Consider the following 23,158-nt stretch of genomic DNA (forward strand, 5'->3'; position numbering starts at 1 on the left):
TCGTACGTTGTCACATGTCACGTTCAAGTTTTGCTGTCAATTATGTCTCGGCAACATCCCGTCTCGCAACTTCAGCGCTGCAACTTGTACATGGGGTCAGAAAGGAGAACCTAGGCAGAATTTTTCCAACATATCCCAAATTCAGTCTTATAGATATTCAATGTGTTGCGTAGAAAACACACCAACTATTTTTGTGATAAAAAAAACTTATCTAACAAAATATTCTCAAATCGCGTCATAGTAAACATAACTGTAATTGCCAACTAAAAATGTTTTTTTACAACTAGGGAACAATTCAAATTATTCAATTATTTCATTTGTGTTTTTAGATATACTACTACTTATATATAAATTATAAACTGAAATAGATATCATATACTAAAGAAAAAGTGACCACGCCCACCAATGGCCGAGGCCGGAATTGAACCGGCGACTTAAGGCCTGTGTACACCGGATGCGTGTGCGTAGACAGATCCTTATGAGAGACGCCACACCGCTTGCGTTGCGTGGCGTGCGCTTGCGCGGCTCCAACAATTTAGCGCATGTGTCAAGACACTTTTACTATACTTCCAAAAAGTAGTGTTTCAACTTTCTTGGATCACCTAAATTCCATCCATAGCAAAATAAAATTTACTATGGAGTTGGAAAAAGACTGTTCTCTCCCCTTCTTAGATGTATTGGTAAAAAGAAATCCTGATAACACCCTAGGTCGCACTGTGTATAGGAAACCTACTCATACTGATAGGTACTTAAATGGCAAATCGCATCACCATCCCAGTCAACTTGTTACAGTAGGCAAATCTTTGTTTCAGAGAGCCCAGAGGATATGTGATGACCAGCATCTGGCCGCGGAGCTCCAGCATGCCAGGCGCGCGCTCCAGGCAAACGAGCTCAGGATACCGCGGGTCAACCAGAGGTCCCACATTAAGATCCCCACAGTAAAGTTGAGCGCAGGCCTGCCATTCTGCCTTTTGTCAGGGGGGTCACGGACAGGATCAGCCACATCTTGAAGCGTGCTTCTATAAAAACATATTTCAAGCCAATGAAGAAGATGTCACAATTCCTGAGGCCTGTAAAATGCAATACCCCTCTACAGACTGCAGGAGTGTACAGGCTGGACTGTGAGTGTGGCCTATCATATGTCGGGCAGACGAAACGGAGCATTTCCACTCGGGTGAAGGAACACATAGCTGATGTCAAGCACCGTCGACCTAGGTCTGCTGTCTGTGAGCATGTCATGGATAAAGCCAATCACTCAATCAAGTTTGATAAGCCTCTGGTTCTTGCCAAGGAGAAGCGTTACATACCCAGAATGCTGCGCGAGGCCATTGAGATTAAGAAATATCCAAACTTTAATAGGGAAGATGGCTTTTCTCTACCACCAGCTTGGGATCCTGTAGTCCACCTGATAAAGGAGCAAGCGAGACATAGACTGTGAGACCGTAGTGTTGGATGATGCTGGACATTCTGATGTTTTGAAAAGATGTGTCCCGCCGAGTTTGTTGCCGGTCCCATATTGGGATACCCTCCTACAATTTAGGAGGGAATTAAATCTTCTCGGGTCCGTGGTGTAGGGTTGGAGCCGGCATAGTTTTTTATCGCGTATATATATATATCTTTACTTGAAAAATAATTATAGTGTATAACTAGCCTTATGAACCGATTTTGCATGTACAACCAGCCTTAAAGTTTGTAGTCTATGATTGTTCATTATTTTAGTATGTGGGTATTTTTGCATTTTGTAATTTTTCCTCAGTCACCCGTTGACCACGAACGCTGTAAAGAGTTCGAAACGTCGGGATGTATTATAAATTCAATATACGCGATATAATCCGTTTTCATAGTTTTAACTTGTAAACACATAAATAAATTAAGGGCAAATCTTCTAGCACAGCGGAGCCATGATATGCGACTTCAAATCACTTTAAGCGTAAAACCACTCAACTATAGCCCAAAATCTCCCAACTATAGTTCAAAATTAACTTGAAGATACCAATTTGTTTAGGCGTGACTTTTATTTGAATAACGCAGTTCTGAGGCAAGATAAAATGATAAATTAGAGAAATCTCAGATTTAAAAAAAACATTGGTTTCTATACAGAATTAGGTACTTATTGAGACTGTAGACCATATTTGTAGTAAGTATTAAAGCTGAACAAGCTGCCCCGGTGTGAAGTACCGCTTGACCTTAGAAAGGACGCCTAAAATAAATCAAAATACAATAAAAATATATAGCGTTTTTCTGGAAAGTATTTCCAATATTTTCTGCACAAAGTATATTTCTTTATATTTTATTCACATTAAATACGGAGCCCGGGTAAGTGTATAACCGCTCCACGAAATAGTCTGATTGCGATCGTTTTATTTCCTGGCAGCCATAAGTAATTCTTCCCCGAATGGAGTTCTGATTGAAGACTATAATTATATTTCTGATTACTCTATTGTTCTTAAAATTTGGTTAAATGGTATACTGTCAGAGAATTTCTACGTGAACTCGTGGTCAAATATTCGTTTATTTAATATCCAAAGTACATATACCTATTAGAAAGTTCGTTTTTACCTAGCGTTATTTATTAACTACATTAGTCTAACATAACGTAAGTACGCAAGATATCACCAGTAATTGCATAAAAATATTAGGTAGGTACTTATAGCCCCTCCTTTGTTCATCCGCCGTCAAGTAAAAAAAAACTATTATTGATTATTCTTAATATATTATAGTCATAGTCATAGCTTATTCATAAACAGTTTTCACTGTGTTTGAAATGAATTTACATATTAATCATATTATGTACAAAAAATCTTATAAAATAATTATAACAACATACAAAACGTCAAATTAAATACACTTACACTACACTATATACTTATACTTATATTTATTTGCTTATGTTTTTTGCTTACTTTATATTTATACTTGCATTTGCTTTTTTTCGTAACTCGTACGTAATCTCTTAAGTACGTATTCTAATCGATAGATAGAGACAGACAACAGACGGTCCCTAAATGAAGAAAAAACCGGCCAAGTGCGAGTCGGACTCGCGCACGAAGGGTTCAGTACCATTACGAAAAAAAAACAGCAAAAAAAAATCACGTTTGTTGTATGGGAGCCCCATTTAAATATTTATATTATTCTGTTTTTAGTATTTGTTGTTATAGCGGCAACAGAAATACATCATCTGTGAAAATTTCAACTGTCTAGCTATCACGGTTCATGAGATACAGCCTGGTGACAGACAGACGGACAGACGGACGGACAGACGGACAGCGGAGATCATCGGATAGTAATAGGGTCCCGTTTTTACCCTTTGGGTACGGAACCCTAAAACACAAATATTTAAATGTAATAAAATACCATTCTGTTAACTTTGTTGGCGAAGTGCATAGCTTATGGCACAAATAAATAATAATATTTCATACAGAATGGCCACGTACCACCCCGCCCCTAATGGAATTAGGTAATCCATTAGCGATTCCATCTAACGATTAGCGATTTTCATAAAAATAAACATTTGAATTAATACAATAAATCAGGAATTTAAGTAAAAAGTCGCTATTGTTGTAGGTATTTATTCAGCATATTGACTGGCTCTTTTACTAGCTATAAAACTTAAGCATTTTTAAGTATCAGCAACGTAAGTACGTACGTCGTCGCTACGAGACTTGGTTGAAAACCGTCTCAGAAAAGTCTAATCTTGTAAGAAGTTGTAGAAATCGTACGTTGTCACATGTCACGTTCAAGTTTTGCTGTCAATTATGTCTCGGCAACATCCCGTCTCGCAACTTCAGCGCTGCAACTTGTACATGGGGTCAGAAAGGAGAACCTAGGCAGAATTTTTCCAACATATCCCAAATTCAGTCTTATAGATATTCAATGTGTTGCGTAGAAAACACACCAACTATTTTTGTGATAAAAAAAACTTATCTAACAAAATATTCTCAAATCGCGTCATAGTAAACATAACTGTAATTGCCAACTAAAAATGTTTTTTTACAACTAGGGAACAATTCAAATTATTCAATTATTTCATTTGTGTTTTTAGATATACTACTACTTATATATAAATTATAAACTGAAATAGATATCATATACTAAAGAAAAAGTGACCACGCCCACCAATGGCCGAGGCCGGAATTGAACCGGCGACTTAAGGCCTGTGTACACCGGATGCGTGTGCGTAGACAGATCCTTATGAGAGACGCCACACCGCTTGCGTTGCGTGGCGTGCGCTTGCGCGGCTCCAACAATTTAGCGCATGCGCTCGTACACGTGAACACGTCTACGCACCCTGCGGGGGCCGCAGACCACTAGACCACCTGAGGGCCTACCGCGAACCACGTTCGACGTGTTGCCTCCCTGTCACACTTACGTACGAATTTACAAGTGCGACAGAAAGGAATCACGTCGAACGTGGTTCGCGGTAGGCCCTTTGGTCACGGCGGTACCCGTCCCGAATATCTAATTATTTTTATGTATCTTTTGGTTCATGTTTCTTGAATCATTCTGTATAGTAAGTATCAACAAGCCAATTTATACCTAGTTATTTATTTCACAATGTTCTACGTTTCTTAAGCAAATGAAACTTGAATATTATGTTAGGTTAGGATGATAGTTCACATTAAAAAAAATGTTTGTACCACTAGCTGAACTCGTTATACACATGAACACAACACACAATTGTAAATATTTTTTAGTTCTTTTTTTTTCACGAAGAATAATTTCTGGTGGTAATTTTACCAAGGCTATCCTGCTCTCTACACCTCAGTAATTGTAAAAAGTTATAAAATGGTTAAATAAGGTATATTTTTAACCATAAATTGTAATATGCAGATGTCTGCATTTAATTTGGTCGCAAATAGTCGTAATGGTTTGTAACGCCACCATATATTTACCCATTGAGCGTGTGGTGAGCTAGTATGGAGCACTCGATATCAAATTCGCGACAAATATCATATTAATCGCTCCGTTGTTTACTTGTGTTCCTATTCCCATCGGAACAACTTACCCCTGGCACTTTTAGCCCCGATCTCCCCTATACAAGTTTTGCTAAGAGCAGGCACGTAACGATTAAACCACTGGTTGTGGTATGTCGCCAAAGTAAATATAGCCTTCATTAATGAAATTAACTTTTTTTCATAGTTTTACACTTTCTCATTTGTATTTTGCCGCATAAAACCGAATCGGAAAATACCTTTTAAAACTGCTGTCAGTTAAGTCTCTACTCTACATTGTTTTGGATATTACGACCAATTTATTTCTTAGGTTTCATTATCTAGGGTTTCATTTGTCTGACAGAATGATAGTTGTTAGAATTTGATGGAATTTTTTGTTTGTTGAATGTTAGTCCAGTGATTCGTCGGTTCTCTCGAATCTAAGCCTGTATACTACTAGGTAGAATTATTAATGATTCGCGGCTTTAGCGGCTATTTTAGCTGCAACAAAATCTTATAATATTTAACCCTTACTTACTACATAGATAAACCTAAGCTTTTTAAAATCCGACGCAGGAAATATTAAATTATAAGAGACATGCTATAAAATAACAGCGCTCGAAAAACTTATTAATTTCGCAATCATCGTCGAAAATTGGATTTCAGTTAAAGGTTACGCATTGCGGATCCACAAAAACTTCAAAGTTAACTTACTATAAACATTTCTCTAGATTTAACGTAAATTGGATGTAAAAAAAGAGCGAAAACCATCGAGGTCAAGTCATAACTGTGCCGTGGCCGGCGGCTAAAAAACCGACACAAAGTATGCTCAATCCAAATTCCCATCCACAGTGTCTTGTTTTCCTCATTTCCTGCAACAGCCGCAGGAAATAAAATCGCCATCAAGCCGGTGCTGGTAATTTTAAAAATAATGCCGCAAAAATTCGTAGGAATGCGAATTTGGAAGCAAATTGCGGTGAGCATGGACCAGGCGCCGGCTGGGCGCAGACGAGTCTACTAAATAAGAGATTACCTACGCAAAAATTTGTATTTTTTTTAGATGATGTTAAATATTGTTTTTAAATTTTAGTAATTGGGTATGAAAACTTTTCTTCTATTTATAAACCGACTCCATTTATCTGGTATAATTCCCCACGCAAAACTTGCTCGTATTATTCTAGCCAGATGCAGGAGGAGGAGGTCCTGTCCTTGCTGTAAAAGCGCCGGAAACACTCCAACTTCTCCCGCCGATTTAAATGGTTTAAATTAAATTAAATGGGAATTGAAAAATGGATTTTTTAATTCCCATTTAATTTTGTTTGATCTAAAACTGCTAGTTGCCAAATTCCAGACGATATTGCGTGCCCTGTGGATTCGAGGATTCCTTTGGGCGCAAAGTTGTGTATTAGGTACTGGTTGAGTACGAACCGGGGAAGTGGGTGCCTCTGAGAAAGTCCAGAGTTTCCTCTTCTGTGTTCGTAAATGTGCCATCTGGTCTTTTAAGGAGACCGAGATAGTTGGTTGGTCGTGGAGAGTATTTTGTGAATTCTCGCTCCTTTATGAGTTTGGGCAATCTCTTCACAGAACCTTCTCCATGACCTTCTTTTTGCTTTCCTAATTTGTTTATTATTATATTGTTTTATTTAATTTTAGTTTTGGACACTTGGAGACCTTATACATCTCTAAGTCATTCAAGGACAGCGCATTATCCTTGAATAGCTTGCTTTCTCAACCGCTATCAGAAGGTGCTGAGAAAATGTTTACATTTTATAAAAAAACCGGCCAAGTGCGAGTCGGACTCGCGTTCCAAGGGTTCCGTACATTACACAATTTAAACAATGTATTTTTTATGTGAAAGTCTTTAAAAACCCGTAGGGGTCGAATTAAATACTAAGTAATTAAGTCCGACTCACGCTTGACTGCACATTTCTAATAGGTTTTTCTGTGATCTATAGGCAAAGAATTATTTTGTGTATTTTTTTCAAAAGTTTAGACCCAGTAGTTTCGTAGATAAAGGGGGGAATGGTCATTTTTTGCCTATTTTCTTGAATAACTTCTAAATTATTTATCCTAAAATTATAAAAAAAATATATCACAAACTTACAAATTACCAAATTTCAACTTAATTGGTCCAGTAGTTTCAGAGAAAATGGGCTGTGACAGACGGACAGACAGACAGACAGACAGACAGACGCACGAGTGATCCTATAAGGGTTCCGTTTTTTCCTTTTGAGGTACGGAACCATAAAAATATCTGGAACTTAGGTCTGAAGGTTAGTTACACACGTGAACTCCCCTATGAGGCTGGCAACGTCACCACGAGTGTACGGAAACCTCTATAAAAATTAAGAATAAAAAAAAAGCTATCACGAGTTATTATATTTAGTAACATTATTTTTGAGTATAGGCGATGCAGAAACGTGTCATACTTGTGAACGGGTACTGTTTTTGGAGACTGGTCTGTTTAAGCTAACACGAGTTATTATTAGGCCAGGAAATGAATGCCCAAAAAAGTTATAACACAATTTTTGACTTCGTAGCTTTGTTTGGACTAGTTAGGAGGTGAACATATCAAAAGTGTTCCTAGCATTTCCCTCTATACCTTCTTATTGCTTGGCCTATATAGCGTTGTGACATTTTCGATTTGTAATTTTTTTAAATATATTTTTAATTATCTAAGAATAAAAATTCTGTTTAGATATCTAACTAGTTACTAGAGGTAATTTACTAAGTAAATTGAAACCTAATTCTACGAAAACCTACATATACTATTCTTACAAGTCACAAAATAACATAAAGATCTCTCATAGGGATAACTTCGCCTTTGTTCTACACGTATAACGAAGTTTTTAAGTGGATTAGGTAATTTTCTAAAGTAAAATTTATAATATCTGTAAATAATAGCAATTTATTTATAAAAAAAATTGTTTGACAGTTTGTAAACAATATTGATAGGTTTACTGTTTTTATATAGACTATCGTAAAGTTGTATTAACCCTTAATTTAAATCAAATAATATTGTCTTTGGTTACCGCGATAGTTGCCACCGTTGCCAGCCGTCACCCTTTGCGTCACGGGCAACGTCCGTTGACCACCTACGCTGTAAAGTAAAGAGTTCGAAACGCCGGGATGTATTATAAATTAATTATACGCGATATAATCCGTTTCCATAGTTTTATTTCTTAACTCAAATAAATCAAGGTAGAGTTTAAGGCTAAAATAAAAAAGGTAAAAATACAAAAAGAGGGTCAAACTTATGGTCAACCTGTAGGCCTAGCACATGATTGACGCGACAGTATCTCGCCGAGAGATAGGCTACCCGTCTTTTACTAACTGTATGAATTAAAATGCTTCTAAATAATAAAGATATTATAAATAGATGGAAGAGATATATAGAAAACTTATATGCGGGTCAGGGCTTAGACGTAGAAGATATAGAACCTGAAATAGCAGTTGATAAAGATAGAATGGGTCCGGATATACTAAGGGAAGAATTTGACAAGGCGCTAATAGGTATACAAAATGGAAAAGCCGCAGGCGATGATGGCATATTCATTGAATTCATTAAGTATGCAGAATGTGACCCCATTAAACAAGAGATTTTTTCAATAACACAAGACATATACAAAACAGGAGTTATACCAAAGGATTTCCAAGTCAGTAAAACTATCACATTGCCCAAAAAGCCCAACACATTAAAATGTGAGGAACACAGGACACTAAGCTTAATCTCACAGGCATCGAAAATATTGCTGAAAATTATTCAAAATAGAATTAGACCAGTTATGGAAGAGTACCTTGGACCGGACCAATATGGATTCCGACAGAAAAAAGGCACGAGAGAGGCCATACTGGCGCTGAGAATGGTTGTTGACAGGATAATAGACTTGGGCCAAAACACACATATAGCCTTTATCGACTTGGAAAAGGCCTTTGATAGGGTCAATTGGAAGAACATGATGGAAATTTTAAGGGAGGCAGGCTTAGACTTCAGAGACCGAAGAATAATTTTTAACTTATATAAGGAACAGGAGACAATTATTAGTGTGGGAGAGGAAAGTTGCAGAGCAAGGATAAAACAAGGTGTGCGGCAGGGTTGTCCACTCTCACCCCTTATTTTTAATATATTTATAGAGTGTGCCATTAGAAAATTTTTAGAAGAAACTGAAGGAGGAGTCAAATTTAATGGGGAAAGAATAGTATTTATTAGATTTGCGGACGACATAGCAGCACTGGCCCCTAGTTCAACTCAATTAAAAAGAGTAATGGAACAGATGGATTTAATCTTTACACAATTTGGACTCAAAATTAACACTAATAAAACTAAAACACTTATTGCTTCAAAATCTCACCCGGTTAAGGAACAAATTGACATCAGAGGGACACACATAGAACAAGTAAACAAATTTAGATATTTAGGCAGCTTAATTACACAAGACTCCAGATGTACAGGGGAAATAGTATCAAGGATAGCAATGGCGAAAACAGCTTTCAACGCCAAAAAACATTTGCTTAAGGCTAGGATCTCTAAGAGTACAAAAAAACGCCTAATTAAGATATACATCTGGAGCATCGCTTTGTATGGGTGTGAGACGTGGACAATGCGGCAGAAAGATAGGAAGCGATTAGAGGCTTTTGAGATGTGGTTGTGGAGAAGAATGGAAAGAATAAGTTGGACGGAGAAAAAAACGAACGAGGAAGTGCTTCGAATTGTGGGAGAGAAGAGAAACCTGCTGAGAACTATAGAAAATAGACGAGGCAGAATGATAGGTCACTTGATAAGACACGACACTTTCTTTAACACTATATTAGAAGGCAAGATAGAAGCGAGAAGAGGCCGCGGAAAACCACGAGCAAGCTACACACAACAACTGAAAGCGAAAGCAAATGTCGTGTCTTACAGGGACCTAAAGAACCTGGCCGAGGACCGAGAAAACTGGCGCATACTCCACCGACAAGAGCCATGCTCTTAAATTATGAATGAATGAATGAATTAAAGGGGGACGGGTAGTCTATGTCGCGGCGAGATACTCTCGCGGTAATCATGTGCTAGCCCGGCTGAGGGTTATAAAAGGGTTAACTCACATTTTATTTAATATTTATTTATTTATATGTTATTCCGTCCTTTTTTTCTTTCTACCGGAAGCATTTTCAAAGCATTTTGCTTTTGCACTAACGTCTCGATCCGACTAAACGGCTGATCGGCTTTACATAACAATCAATATATGTGTGTGTAAAAAGACAAAACGGAACAAAAACATACGTACTTACCTATAGTCGGACGTTTTTAAAATGTCAGAATTTACTTAAAGGATTACCTACCGATGAATGGCATTGTTGTCTTTTGTTAAGCCCAACCGCTACTTGCTTGTACAAAATGGAATGCAATAACAACAAAAGATTCCATACAGATAACAACCTTATCGCTTGAAGAATAGTTAAAATTACAATACCAGGTACTCGATATAGAACCTTTTGGAAATTAAACATGAAAATACCACCAGGTGCGGAATTTTGTTAAGTTAGGTACAGGATGCTATAATATATCGAGTACCTGCTATTGTAAATTTAACTCTATTCTTCAAGAGATAAGGTTGTTATCTGTATGGAATCTTTTGTTGTTATTGCATTCCATTTTGCACAGGCAATTAGCGGTTGGGCTTAACAAAAGACAACAATGCCATTCATCGGCAGGTAATCCTTTAAGTAGATTCCAACATTTTAAAAACGCCCGACTTATACATACCTATTTATCACGTACTCTATGCTATATAAACTTTACATTCTTATGACAGTAATTTCAAACAGATATCAAAGCACAATTAGCAAAATTATTAAAATTTACGGTAGTAAAGGCCAAGTTAGTAGACTTATTAGGGATTGCCACTAGCATGATTGCTGTCCACTACTCAAAACGCAGAAACAAAGGGACACATAAATGGTCATAATCTCCGGAGCTCTGAAGTTTCTATTTGAGTAGCTCTAAAACTGACGTACACACTAAATAAGTATTTCAAGAAATTTATGTTATGTCGGCCCCAAAGCTGAATAAATTTTATTAAATCCGGACAAGTTTACGACTAGTCGCGTCAGCGTTTCATCTACCTACTTACTGGGATAAAATGGGGTTTTTAATAAAATAAATCACGACTTACCTGGAAGGTTCGCCAGGTTAACCTGTGCATTTTATGCTTGTGTGCTTATGGACCTGCGAAATGTGGGGGACATTCCGAGCTCAATTATGTAGGTTTTATATTGATTTAAACTCACACGATTTTCACTCATAATTGTAAAACTAACACGGGACTTAATCGCGTACAAACTTACGTTTATTTATGGCCTGACGTTTCGAACCTGACGTTACGTTCGTAGTCACAGGCAGACTGGCGAGGAATTGTATCAACATCTTCTTGCTGCGCGGATTTGGCGAACTACCCGCACTTGATCTTGATTATTAAATTGTACGCTAGGGTTGTCACTTTGCCTACACACAACACTCACGATATCAGATGGTATATGTGGTAGGATGTTTTCCCCCTTACATTTGCTAATCACTGGATTCCACGAAGACGAAATCCCCTGTCCGTCATTTTGATTGAAATTGCGATGTTTTCTGATTTCAATTGCTTCACGTACTACTTTCCTGCTGTAGTAGACGTTACCGGTAATAATTACTACAAGGTCATTTGAGTATCACGAATTTTATTTAACCTACCTTAAAAAAGGCCGAATTTCTCAATACCGAATTACATTATTTCCGATCGGTCAATGATTTTTCGGAATTTAAGAATTCGGAAAAAATATTTTTGGAAAAGTGTAAAATCGGAACTTTAAACTTTCATTCGAATGACAATCGGGTTTTAGGTGTTTCGGAAATAGCACATTCGTGATTTTCTTTCATCGTGTTTTTAAAAATCGTAATTTTGATATTTCGGACGTATAAAAAATCGTGGTCATAAATATCGGGAAAACATATTTCGGAATGAAATAAAACTATGAAAACCGATTATATCGCGTATATTGAATTTATAATACATCCCGCCGAGTTTGTTGCCGGTCCCATATTGGGATACCCTCCTACAATTTAGGAGGGAATTAAATCTTCTCGGGTCAGAGGTGTAGGGTTGGAGCCGGCGTAGCTTTATCGCGTATATATATATATATATATATATATATATATTTTACTTGGTATTACTTATGTGTACAAAACGCTACTTTAAATTGTTATATGACGCAATCTAGTACGCAAAAGCAAGCCTTATTTTTTTTAATTTTTTTTCCATACATACAATTATCATTACGGGATGAACCCAATGCGATAATTTAGCAAAAAATTAAATATATAAAAATACAAAATACAAGTACCTATATCTAACAAATCATTATTTTTTCTACATAAGTACCTATTCAATATAACAGAGTTAATAATGCTACTTTTGTGAATTCCCTCATCGTACATGAGAATAGGTCTATATGCGTGGCTATGAGGTTCAGAACTCACTGTGGGTCTAGGGCGATTTGTGTAAGATAGTTCTATAATATTTTCATTTAATTATTTATCAAATTCTCTTTAACTCATTTGATAAACCAGTAAACAATGATTATAGTCGTAAATAAGGGTAACCCAAAGTGATGTTTTTTTCATTTATTAACGTGTTTCTATCAGTTTGCACTATCGATCGGTATCGGTCTTACCTCGAATAAAGGTTTTGATTATGTCTAAAAAAATACATAATTATATTAAACTTCCACTTTTATATTGAGCCGTCCGTAAAGGGATATTGATTAATAAAAAACCGGCTAAGTGCGAGTCGGACTCGCGCACCGAGGGTTTCGGACTTTTTAATATTTGTTGTTATAGCGGCAACAGAAATAAAATTTCAACTGTCTAGCTATCACGGTTCATGAGGTGACAGACAGACAGACGGACAGACGGAAAGCGGAGTCTTAGTAATAGGGTCCCGTTTTTACCCTTTGGGTACGGAACCCTAAAAATGCTAAGTGGAACTTTATATACATACCTACCCATTTTTTGTCTGCATTCACAACTAAAACTTAATACCCGTCATTTACCCCTTTGTGATAAAACCCCCATTTTAGTTCTATAGTAACTTACTTGTAACTGCTTTTTGATCTCCCTATCACAGCGTTATTGCGTACTACGGTACGTTTAACGCCCCAGTATGCGAGTTGAGGCTTGATTTTAGTAACAGTAAGCCTACAATTAACCTCTGTGAACGCTTATAATAAATGTTTCAATAAATCAGCAAAATTGCCCTTTATTACGCATCTTACGTCTCTTTAATTGAGACAAGCTACGCGACGGGAGCTGAATTTTCGGAGATTTGGTCGGAAACGTAAGAAGATACTTCAGAGTAAATTCGACCAATAGTCCGACTTCTAAGCTCAAAGTACAGCCCCAATCGGAAGAAAGAATACAACTTGGCATACAATAGTCATGTTTAATAATGCTACTTCTCTCAATACAATATTCACAGTTAATGTAAAATAATACAATAAGCAATTACTAATCGTATAGCGATCGTCGGAGACAAAGCATTAGGTATAACTCACGAACGGCTAGTCTGATTTTAATGAGTTTTTTGGGTTTATCTCTGCCCCAAGTAGCATAATAGCAATTTATGTAGTTATTATTTGTAAAATTCACAAAATACTTAAAATGTTTAAAAATTTAGCTGTCAAGCAGGCATTTTTTCGTAAAAGTCATCATTACGAAGGATAATTCCTTTTCTTGATTCTCGGTGGTGTGGATTTCGAATATTATTACTATTTTAGAATCCAAGATGGCGGACATATACTTTATCATTAAAGTCATCATGAGTATCGTTTTCTAGGTTGGGTACGATTTCAAAAATAATGACCATTTTAGGAACCAAGATAGTGGACATGTACTTATACGTTAAAAATCGCCATGGCTATCGTTTTCTAGTTGCTCGGGGGTATGGATTTCGAAAATTATGACCATTTTTGAATTCAAGATGGCTAACATGTAAGGTACCTAATGGGATTATTTTATTATTGGAGTCAGCCATGTTACACTACACTTTCATAAATTACAAATATCACCTTGTCCCAAAGTTTCAATTTCAGTTTGGTATAAAATATTTGTCCAAACACAGGCGCAGCAGCGACATGTTAAGGAAATGGATATGTTTGCGGATCTCATTTGCTACAGATGCTTTATAAAGTTGTGAGTGCCGATGTGTGTCGCGGCAACTGCGGTCAACACTGTCTGGCAGCCTGTAGTTAACTGTATACTATCTTATCTGGCCGAGCAATATGTTCATGTAACTATAAACACAAATGTAGGTGTAAATGTACTTTGTTATGGAAATATTTATAAATACGTTAATTTGTTATACACCACTTTTACATTTGAAATGAAATGAAATGAAATGAAATGAAATGAAATGAAAGCATTTATTTCGGATACAAATAATCCATATTATGTTAGTAGTAACTTATATTAGGTGTGTTAGTAGAAAGTATAATTATAATTACAATTCACATGCACGGACATCCAGTGAGCGAGGATAGGGCTGTCCATCCTCTCAGCGATCACCTTCAGGAGAGTGTTGGTACTGCCCCGCACGCGTTCGCCCAGGGACGCCACGCGCTTGCGCAGCACGGCTTGAAAACCGTCAGTTCTCCACGCGGCGAACATTCCTGACGCGCTGCAGCGCCAGGGCAGCCCCAACAACCCCCTGAAGGCGTTATTGTACTGGACGCGCAGAGCACTGTAGGCTTTTTTGGTGTAGTCACTCCACAGGTTGCACGTGTATAGGTTTTGGCAATACGTTTTGAACAGGGTTATTTTCACCTCAGTAGAACAACGCGCAAACCTGCGAGAAAGCATGTTACACCTTACCGACAGTGCTCTGCGCTCCCTTTCTATATCAATATCATCTTTTAGATTGTCAGTAATCCAGTGACCCAAGTATTTGAACCTAGTAACTGTTTGAAGAGGAGAACCACTGAGCATTATTGGCGGAATGGGATATGTTTTAGTGCCAGACTTGAACAGTAATACCTCACTCTTTTTTACATTATATTTTAGTCCGTGGGCCACAGCGTATCTGTCACATATATCAAGCAGAATCCTAACGCCGTTGACTGAGGGGCTCAACAGCACCATGTCGTCTGCGTAGCTTATGTTGTTAACAAAACAACCATCCACCGAACATCCGACACCTGCGCTGCTGAGCTCCTCAATCAAGCCGTTAATGTACATGTTGAACAAAGTGGGTGAAGTTAACCCCCCCTGTCTAACTCCGCACTCCATTTTATATTTATCGGAGTATCCCCCCGCCCATCGAACTACGTTTGATTGGTTGTCATACCAGTACTTTAAAATTTTTATGACTTCAGCTGGTAAACTTGAGCTCATGCTTAACTTGTTCCACAACACTTGGTATGAGACTAGGTCAAATGCCTTCGACAAGTCCAAAAAGCATGCGTATACCGGCGTGCTCCTGTCAGTATAATACCGAACAGTGTGCTTGAGACATAGAACCGCTGATTCAGTGGATAGTCCCGGTCGGAAACCGAACTGGGCGTCATGCAGGTTAATATGCTTGTTCATATACGTGTTAAGCACACTGTCCAGTACCTTCGCCAAGATACTAGCCAGAGAAATTGGCCTATAATTGGACTTATCGGAGGCATCACCTATCTTGTTTTTTATGATGGGTACGACTATAGTCTTCATGAGGTCGTCCGGCAAGTAGTTGTGGCGTAAGCAGAATGTATAAAACATGGCAAGGACTCTACGGAGATGTGCGCCTGCATATTGCAGATGTTCGATACTGAGGCCGTCGTGCCCGGGCGACTTACCTCTCGTCATCTGTCGGATTACCTTAGACACTTCTGCTGTCGTAATTCTGATCGGGCTCGGACATTTACATGACAGTAGCTGGTATTCTCGCATAAATATTGTCTGTGATCAAGATCATAAAGAGTAATTAAATAAATGCAGCATATATTTATGAAATATAATTATCGCTAACTCCAGATAAAGTTTGAGTGGTTTCTAAAATAACTTAGGTAATTTATTTATCGTATGGCTTCGTTACATGTCACTGGATACAAAAGCCTGGAGCAAAATAAAATTAATTAGCGTTCGATACTTTTTTATCCCAGTCCAAATTTTCGTCATAAAAAAGCAATCTTCAACGAAACTAAGAATGGAATAGAATAACTTATCTCCACGTAATTTATGCCGCAAGTTTCGAAAGATGCCTAATTCGGCAACGGAATCTGGGACGAATTTTGCAGATTTACGATTTTAGTTTAGGGATAGGAAAGCAATTAAAACCCGATTAACAAAGGAAGCGGGTACGAATACTGGTGCGAGAGCCCCACCTGCCGTCCATTACCAAGGAGTTAAGACTTAAGAGTCCCAGAGCTCGGCCGAATTTCACATTCCCATACAAACGGAGTTTCGTTCTCATTTTAAAACTATGTGTTGGATTGTAATGATTTTTTTTTTATAGGTCTGTGATTAGTTATATAGCTCCAGTTTATAAAACAAACGAAATAGAGCAAAAACAAATGAAAAACTTAAATTCGCGGTATTTTTTTAATTATTTTATCTGAAGCTACATAAACTAATGATAAGGTTTTAAAGAGTGGAATGAAAGTAACAAAAACGTAATTGTATAGTAAAGTAAGTATTTTTACTGCTTTCAATTTGTTATACAAAGATAGTAACTAATAAGAGCAGGTGTAAGTACCAAGCAGGCTGAATCCACCGCTTGCAGCTTCTGACTCTATATACATTTTCTTTGCAATAATTAGGTATCACATTAGGAGAATTTTGGTTAATATCGCCACGACACGCTCTGTAGCTGCGTACAAATTTTGCTCTAGAAATTCTTTGAAATTAACACATGAGTATTGATGTCATAATTCGAGTCCATCTTGTAGCTGAAGAATTCCGGCATAGCTCTTATCTCTTGTATAAGCAGGTACCTCCATAGATGCGCTCTAATTCCTCCCACGTGCCTTTAGCGGAATCAAATCGCACTATTTTTTGCAGAATATTATCGGACATGGTTGTCGTGAACAAGATAAAAATTGCCCTGAGCACTACTAAAATTTTAAGCCTCCAGGTGTTTTAATATTGGGAGGCAAATTTCACTATTTGAATCATTCTCGTGTTTAATGCTTGCTCCATTTTTATTCAGTTACACTTTAAAATTAATAGATTAAAAAAGCTTATATTATATCTGTTTACGACATTTACTTTTGTCTAAAAAATAAACAAAAATTTTGATTTTACAGTGTGTTAACAATTTCTAAATAATAACCTTTAAGCATAGATAAAATTCATTTGTATAGCGTTAAACATGTATAGGTATACAGAATTAGTATTTTTTTTGGCTCAAGATAAAATTATCATTCATAAGTCTTAAACCGGTATTTTCACGAATGTGCTACGCTCACCCTCTAATTACACATCCAAAGGCAAAATGACTGCGAAGGTATTCGAGACGTCACTGAAATTTGGTGTCAGGCCCCGAGCCCCCGACATATTAGTGGCAATAATTTAAGAATAATGCCCGAGTAATTTTACTCCGGCGACCCGCGAAATCTATGGCCCTTAATAAACGCAAACGACTACTATCTATGGAAACAATTATTTAACGAAATTACCGTTTTACATGGTTACCTTTAATGAAAACGGTGGATTGCCTGAATTTGAATTCATGGGATTTAATCGTTGAAGGTTTCAATTATAGCATATAAACGACATTTACGACAGTATTATTTATTTATTTGCAATCGTTATGTTTATTAAATGTAAATTGGTAACAATTTTACAATAAACAATATTTTATGATTATCATCATCATAAGCCGTTGACTTCACCAGGATGATGACTTTAACAGTGTCTGTAAATGATATGTAACTTTACCAGTCTGGCAATTATTTAATATTCTAATTTCGTTAACCAAATAAGCCAAGATAAGACAGTAATAATAATAAAATATCATTTAGAATCAAACGGATCAACATAGCGGGTAAATATTTAAGCAAATCCCTTCAGAAGACGGCCTCGGATTGCTCGCTGGCGCGACATGATCCGCGTTCAAATGATACTCACCCTGAGGCACAGCACAGAGCTCGACAACAGCAGGTCAATCGTCCACCCTAAAGAACAAACATTAATCGGGATATGCTCTGATCTTTGAACAACTATCTTGAAAACAGTATTTTTTCTGGGAACTAATAAGATGATTTCAGTTACATACTCCTTTTTTTATACAGACATTGCAGTTCCAACTCTGCCCCGGCTCGATTGACTGCGCGACTCTCTGTTGCACGAGAGTTGCTACTTTCGTACTTATTTATGCCAACTGCCATATAGTGGTTAAGTGTTATGATTTCGCAGTGGTTAATAGAAGTTAACTCTTAATGTGCTTTACCAATAACACGTTATTTTGTGTGCAAGACTATACAGGGTGATCAATCCAAATAGGTCAGTACGGAAAAGTCAGAAACTGATGAGAGATAGCGACATCTGTTCTTTTAGGAACTATGGCTTCGATTTTAGATTTAATAATAATGGCATTAAGATTTTTTTTTTTCAAAACGCTGGTGGCCTAGCGGTAAGGGCGTGCGACTTGCAATCTGGAGGTCGCGGGTTCAAACCCCAGCTTCGTACCAATGAGTTTTTAGAAACTTATGTACAAAATATCTTTGATATTTATTATTTACCAGTCGCTTTTCGGTGAAGGAAAACATCGTGAGGAAACCGGACTAATCCCAATAAGGCCTAGTTTCCCCTCTGGGTTGGAAGGTCAGATGACAGTCGCTTTCGTAAAATCTAGTGCCCACGTCAATTCTTGGGATTGGTTGCCAAGCGGACCCCAGGCTCCCATTAGCCAAGGCAAAATGCCGGAACAACGCGAGGAAGATGATGATGGCATTCAATTTTTATTCCAGGATCAATTACACAAACAAATACTACACGCGATTACATAAAGAATATTGACCAGGTTCGATTCCCGGTTATGTATGAGAGTTTAAAAAAAGCTTGAATGTCATTATTATTAAATCTAAAATCGACACCATGGTTCCTAATAAGAACAGATTTCGCTATCTCTCATAGTTTCTGACTTTTCCATACTGACCCATTTTTTTTTTCTTTCATAATGATAAATTACAATATAAATTATTCTTACACTAATCTATATGAATTTATATTTTATGATCGTCAATTATTCAGCATGCAAACATGCATTAAAAAATGTCAACAATGATAAATCAAAAACAATACAAATTATGAAAAACTAACTAACAATTATAAAAGGTATTGGAAAATTACCGTCAAATTAAAACTAAATAAATAATGGAATACATGTCAAACAAGAAAGGTATCTCGTAATGATCGTCATACTAAAACTAAGAGCCGTAATTTGGATTGATCACCCTGTATATTCTGTTTCAGAAAAGATTTAAGGCAATATAGCCTACCCGGCCTACTGTGGATATATTTTATTACGCAAGCGCCCATGAGCCCGCGTTAATACGCGCGTTAATTGGACTTCCCCGCGCCTGCGCTTGCAAAGTAATAGACGTGCGCCCGTACATAAACCTAGGACTATGTCTTTACCTCTTCCCCTGACGAATGTTTTGTTTACGGGGCAGTGTTGTATTTTAAAATATAGAATGAGAACAAATCTTACATTTCTTATGTAGGAAAATTTTCTTTGGGTAAGCATAACGAAAGGCTATAAACCACGTTTTTCCACTGGTTTTACGAATAAATAGTGTTATGGCAACATCTAGTTCTAGTTCTAGGCCTTGTTTTGTCTTCTATTTAGTGGTTAGGAATTAGGAACAAAATAATTTAATTTTCTAGCTTTTTGTACAGTGTCTTAAGTCGCATTACGAGTATAATTATTAGAAACAATAAACTAAATCGAAACCGACTTGGTAGCGATAATGTGTGTCAGCTTCGTTATTAACCGTCATTATTTCATTGAAATCTGACGTTGGCAGTGGCGTTTTTACATTTTATCGCTTTGATTAGTTAGGATGAGTTTACCTGGAGATTTTAGGTCTTCTTATTTTTAGAAAATTAGGAGTATCGAAATAATAATAAGTTTTTTTTTGGGTTATGGAATTATTTTCAGGTAAGTAGGCAGCCAGATCAATGGTTATAAGTATGTTAATATGTGGGATATTCGTGTTCTCAATTAAACATACTCGTAGTACCTACACGACTTAATAACCAATAAGCAGTAATGTAGAGGTCTATTATTCAACATCTCAATACAGAACAATACTACACGCATACAGAAACTGATTTAATTAACACCGACTAATTTGAATCCACGAAACATTCCCCCTTATTCATAAAACTTTAAGCTTCAATTAAGGTCAAAACGGGTAAGTGTGACATACGGGTTGGGCTTTACATGGGGCCTGTTTACACATTGATTAGTATTTATTGTGAGGTCATGCAAATAAAATAAAATAAAGATAAAATTAACATTAGTTAATTTATGGTTTATCTCTTTCTTACAAATACATAGATCAAAATGACAGAGTAGGACAAACGATTGTTAACTAGTTTAGCATTGTAGCGCGTTTATGAATAACGCCATTAAAATGGAGTTCATCAATAGGTAGTTAAAATCACTTGCACAACTTAACCTACTCGTTACAGAATACAAAAGAAACTTTGTCATTATAGTCCTACTTCTCTTGTATTCCTTTACTTTGGAACTAATTCATTAATTGCTTTTAGAATCTACTGCGGGGTCCAACTTTGGAAGCGATTTGCTTTTAATGAAATACTTGAGAAGATTCATTTAGGTACCTGTTTCAGTAGTATAATTTATTCACTGGCGATGATGCCATGGAAAGGGAGGTTATATTTAATCAGAAATGGATTTATTACATTCAAAGGAGTATTATACTTACCTAGGAGGCGCTTTGGTACGATTCAATAAGCATAAGCCGGTTACGAAAGGTACAGATTTTTAAGGATTCGTATGTTGATCCATAAAGCCAGAATAACGGCAGCGTAAGCAGCGGATAACGGTACACATCAGTCCTAAGTCTCTAGGCTGGACCTATGTAAAGTTAAGAAAAATATCTCCTATTCCTTTACATATGCTCAACAGGGTTTAACGGTGTTGGGACTGTGGGGTATGTGATAATGTCTTCATAAAAAGGCCGATATTGTATTAAGCAAAAACAACTTGTAACATAAAGTATAAAGAAAAGGAGGGCAGCACCAGTCCTGCACCTAGCGAATAGTATCATGGCTTACTAAGTTACTTTATTAAGTGAGATAGGGAGAGCAATGCCCTCACATGTCTCGATCTTACAACATTATTGGTTATGATCGTTATAAAATTAAAGACTACAAAAACTTAAGTTTTTAGGATTTCAGGTGTTTAAAAATATAGCTTATATTGCACCATCATTATTTTATATCCAATTCAATTCTTAATTGGTAATAATAATTCATGGGTAAATTACATTTAAAATACAATAACTAATAATAATATTGTCTTCGGTTACCGCGATAGTTACTCATGAAATAAAACTATGAAAACGGATTATATCGCGTATATTGAATTTATAAGACATCCCGACGTTTCGAACTCTTTACAGCGTTCGTGGTCAACGGGTGACTGAGGAAAAATTACAAAGTGCAAAAATACCCACATACTAAAATAATGAACAATCATAGACTACAAACTTTAAGGCTGGTTGTACATGCAAAATCGGTTCATAAGGCTAGTTATACACTATAATTATTTTTCAAGTAAAGATATATATATAAGCGATAAAAAAAAAAAAAAAAAAAACTACGCCGGCTCCAACCCTACACCACGGACCCGGGATGTATTATAAATTCAATATACGCGATATAATCCGTTTTCATAGTTTTATTTAATAACTAATAATCTTAAAATTAACATAAAACTAAAACCTTATAAAATAAATTACAACTAAATTAAAACTAACTAAAAAAGTCCTCCAGATCTGAACCCTGCGGAAGGGTGCCCATAATGCTGGCTACATTCCCCCGCTGAATGGCAATTCCGATCCTTTGGCCAAGGAATGAGCCAGCCCTAGGATCTCTGGTGGTGTCTAGGAGCATCTTCTTCAAATCTTTAAATAAACTCAGTGCCTCCTGACCTCAAGGTCCCAGAGTCTCCACCGCAAACGCCACAAATAAGTGATTGCTCGATAGTCCTGTATATTTGCGGGGCTTTAGAGCTTCAGCCGCTGCCGCCACTCCGCCAGGCCTCAATGAAGTAGCGGCTAAATGGGACGGCGCCAGAGTATCCACACAAGTTGCATCCCAGATAAGCGGCCGTCCCATCCGCCAGGGAATAAGGGTCATTCCGACGGGCCTCTTTCCGTCGTCGCGCACAAGACCGGGAGGCTCCAACACGGATGGCACGCCCACACTGACAAGGGCCCGGCGGATAACATCATTAAGGCTGGCGTGGCGGGAAAACCGACCAGCGCTCTTCCGGCAGGAAAGGCCGTGGTAACCGCGACTATCAACCTCCACCCCGCAAGGACAGCGATGAGGGACAACTAACTCAGCCCCTATGCGGAGGCCGACCGCCAATCGTAAGGAGTTATTGTCCAATAGGGTAGGGTATTTATATTGCACAATTTAAATGAACATGGCAGAAGGAATTGAGGAGGGTACTTCATTTTGACGTTTTTGATGTCAAGTAATATATGGCACCAACTTCAAAAACGAAGTAATTACCCGGATGATTATTAATTTTCTTATTATTAATTACTTTTTGGCAGAAATTTGCATTTACGACGGGATAGGGACTGGACAAGTATAGGGGTGGGGTATATAAAAAATATTTTGTGCTTTTCAGTGGGTTTTTGAAGGCGGTTCCCTTTTTTTTTAAATAAATTATAATGTATGGTTTTGTTTTTTTTTTAATTTCATTTTTTTTACCTTATATCCGCATTTTTGGAGAAAAGCACTATACTTATATACCTCGGCAAGAATATCAAGTCGTGGATTCGTGTACTCTGTTCAAAAATTCCAAAGATCCCATGAAATGTTCTCGGTATTATTTTTTGAATCTTTGGAGTCTTCTGCAACTTCACATGGCTAGTCGAAATCGAATTTTATCCACGAATTACTATTTTCCGCAATAATGTACAGTCGCCATCTGATATATCGGAGCGGCCGAGGTGCTCAA

General features: G+C 37.2%; 1 pseudogene; it reads left to right on the forward strand.

Annotated features, from left to right (window-relative positions):
• The first annotated feature begins 542 nt into the window (after positions 1-542).
• LOC134741720 (uncharacterized) lies at positions 543-4,311 on the forward strand (annotated as a pseudogene).
• The last annotated feature ends 18,847 nt before the right edge of the window (positions 4,312-23,158 follow it).

This window comes from Cydia strobilella, chromosome 5 (genome assembly GCF_947568885.1).
Source record: "Cydia strobilella chromosome 5, ilCydStro3.1, whole genome shotgun sequence".
In the NCBI taxonomy this organism is placed as follows: domain Eukaryota; kingdom Metazoa; phylum Arthropoda; class Insecta; order Lepidoptera; family Tortricidae; genus Cydia; species Cydia strobilella.